We start from the raw sequence: 2,949 nt of genomic DNA on the forward strand, positions 1-2,949 counted from the left end.
GGGGGCGCTCACCGGCTTAGCCGGCTGCTGGTCATCCATTTCCCACTCCCCTACAGGAAACAGGAGAAAACTTTCCCCGAAGTAGTAAATGGCTCAGTCCTTATTCGTTTGATAGCGGGCGGGGGGGGAGGCTGCGGGGCCCCCGCGCGGTGCGGGCGGGCTCTTACCCCGCCCTCTCCACCTCTTACGGAGCCTTTCACCTTTTGTTCAACACACATGCGTTCCATTGTGCCCCTCTATGCCTGTGTGTGTGTGTGTGTGTGTGTGTGTGTGTGTGTGTGCGCGTTCTCGTGCGCGTGACTAATGTCACGTAGCTCAATGTCCTATCGAGGGTACCATTACCCCCCGTCGACTCCGGGCCGGCCGGACCCGATCTACTCTCGACCACTCTCCCTTAATGAGGTCGGAATTGTTAAATCTGAACGATCCACGTGAAAAGACCCGTGCCTTTCCTTTACCCGTCTCTGTACTTTGGGAGGGCTATGTCAAGTCTCGCCTTTCATAAGCAGCAGCAGCTGACTCGAGTAACTATTTCCTGTTCCTGAGGCAACTCTATAATTCATCCCTTTTCCCGTGATGCCCTTATTTTTACTTCTATTTTCCTAGTTCCGCTGAAATGTAGCGGCCGTTATACTGGAAGCGTGCTGCGCGCTGCACCGGCCGCGTCGCCGAGGCGATGAAAAACACCTGTCGTGGCCGCGCGTAGCGTCATCCATTCACTGACCTGGCGCGCGAAATGCACTCTGCGGAATGCGAACGTGTGGTGTATCGACCAGTTACGTCTATAGACGAGACTAAAAAGAAAAGGTGAACGGGTATTTTTAGACAGTCCCTTGTGGTCTGTCTCTACCCGAAGGTAAAAGTTTCCAGTTTTGATGGCCGATTAACCCGATTAACGTTCCAGTTATGATAATTTAAAAAGTTCTTATTATTTTCTTTTCGTTTGACTTCTCTGATTTCACATTTTTTTAAAAAAGTGTGTGGCTGAGTATAGAAGCTACGTGACAGTGGCATCCACTGACTTATTTACATTGTCATCCTTTCGCTTGCTTCACATTTATGGAGTATTCAGGGACGGTAGACCCTGATATGCATTTCTATGTCCTTATCTGTGGCGTGCTATGACGATTGCGGTGCGCTTTGAGCAGCCCGCAGCGCTACGCCGCCGTCCTGGGTTCTGACCCCGGACCCGCCTTCCACCATGAGGTGACGCGGCGCTGTTCGGTCTGTGCCTTGGCTAAGCCCTTAAGTGCAAAGTTTGACAGAGCTTTCAATTTGGCGCGGTGAGGGGGACCTCCGCTTCTCATCTGCTGTGTAGGTCCTTCCCTCTCTATGCTCACGAGTTGGCGGGAGGGAGAGAGAGAGAAAGAGAGGACAAAGCGATAGAGAATGATGGAGCGAGCAAAAGGAGAGTGAGGACGCCGGTAGAGAGAGGGAACGCATCGCGATGTGGCTAATCCGTATGTTGACAGACGTATGCCGCGCATGTGCTTCCACCCTCCCACCCCCCGTGGCTCCTTGTGTGCCTCCCTACCTCCCTTAGCCACCGCTCCCCACCGTCCCGCCCCCTCTCTGCCCTACTGTATCCGGTTTTTCCATTCCCTCTCGAAGCTCTCTTTGCCGACCCCCCCCCCCTCTCTCTCTCCCTCGCCATCCCCCTCTCGCTTTCTCTTTCGTTGCGCCTGTCTGTCTTCGCGGTCCAAAACCCTCCCTTCCCTCTCCCGCGCGCCCCGCTTTTCTCTCGACGTGCTCTCCCTCTCTATCCAAAATCTGTCAATCCGCGCCTGACGCCCCTTAAATAAATTTGTCGGCGCCTTTCGGCACACTCTGCTGCATGCGTTGATTGGGGGAGAGACTTTACCCTCCCGTAAGGTAAGGGTGGGGTGGGCGTTGGGAGGAGCGCTGCAGGCGCAGTGCGCCCCGGCGGCCTACGCGGAGCAGCAGGGGGAGCACGGCGCGGAGGGCTGCAAGCGCGGCGGGGGGCGACGAAAAGTTTTCACGGGGCGTCGGATAAGAAGAAAAGTGTGTCCCATGATGCACGCCGCCGGACTGTTACACGCAGACAACGAAATTGTCGCGATTCTATCTTCGTGTTTTGGAAAGCGACGCAAGGCAGCCAGCTTCCCCGCACCCCTCGCCCGCCCGCCGCCCCGCCTTGCCGCGCCTGTCTGCCGATGCTGCAGAGGAGATAGCTAGTTGAAAAAAGTCGGCAGCCTGAAACTTATCGTCCTTTCGTCCCGACGAGGACGCCGCCGTCGACTCTGCCAACAGCGAAGTCCTTGCTGCTATTGCTGCTACTACTACTTCTGCTGCTCCTTCTACTTCTGCTGCTCTTACTACTACCTCTACTTTTACCAGTCGCTGCTCCTGATCCAGAGAACGCCCGTCACTTTTCCGTTTGCCCAGCTCCAAAAGCTGCTCGTGTACGTGGTTCCCCGAAGCACACAAAGCTTGTTGAGAGATCGAGTTTTCCTCACCTGGTGGTGCTTGCCCCTTGCCTTGCCCCTGTAACTCTCGTCCAAACAACATGCGCGCTGCATGTAGGCAAACTTTCTTGGCTGAAAAAGATAAGTAAAAGAAGAAAATCTCTCGCACGCGTCGGGGTGTTGCAATAATTGCTTCCCAGAACAGGACTAGGTACGCAGTTAGTTTAAGTTGACGGTTGTCGCGGATGCTCGACGCTCCTGGTTGACGTTGCAAAACGAGAAGTGTGAAATGAAGTTGGGTTCGTACGGTGCTGGGGCGGGTGGGGGCCGCGGGGCTACTGCCGCCGCTGTGCTTGGCTTTGGTTTAGGGCTTAAGTGTCTCACCCGGTCCGCGGATTAGGAGGGGCTGCCGGATTTTCCGAAAGTGGCTTTAGTGTCTCGGCGGACATCAAGCAAACCACCGCCGCCACGACACTCCTCCCCCAACTCCTTACCCCCTATTCCCCTATTCCTCCCTACCCCC

General features: G+C 55.4%; 1 protein-coding gene across 1 annotated transcript in view; it reads left to right on the plus strand.

The window, feature by feature from the left end:
• LOC113215360 (hemicentin-1) overlaps positions 1-2,949 on the plus strand; it is a 479,462-nt gene that overhangs the window by 173,788 nt on the left and 302,725 nt on the right. The gene's annotated exons all lie outside the window — the stretch shown is intronic.

Source organism: Frankliniella occidentalis, unplaced genomic scaffold (assembly GCF_000697945.3).
Source record: "Frankliniella occidentalis isolate FOCC.00 unplaced genomic scaffold, Focc_3.1 Scaffold7, whole genome shotgun sequence".
NCBI lineage: Eukaryota > Metazoa > Arthropoda > Insecta > Thysanoptera > Thripidae > Frankliniella > Frankliniella occidentalis.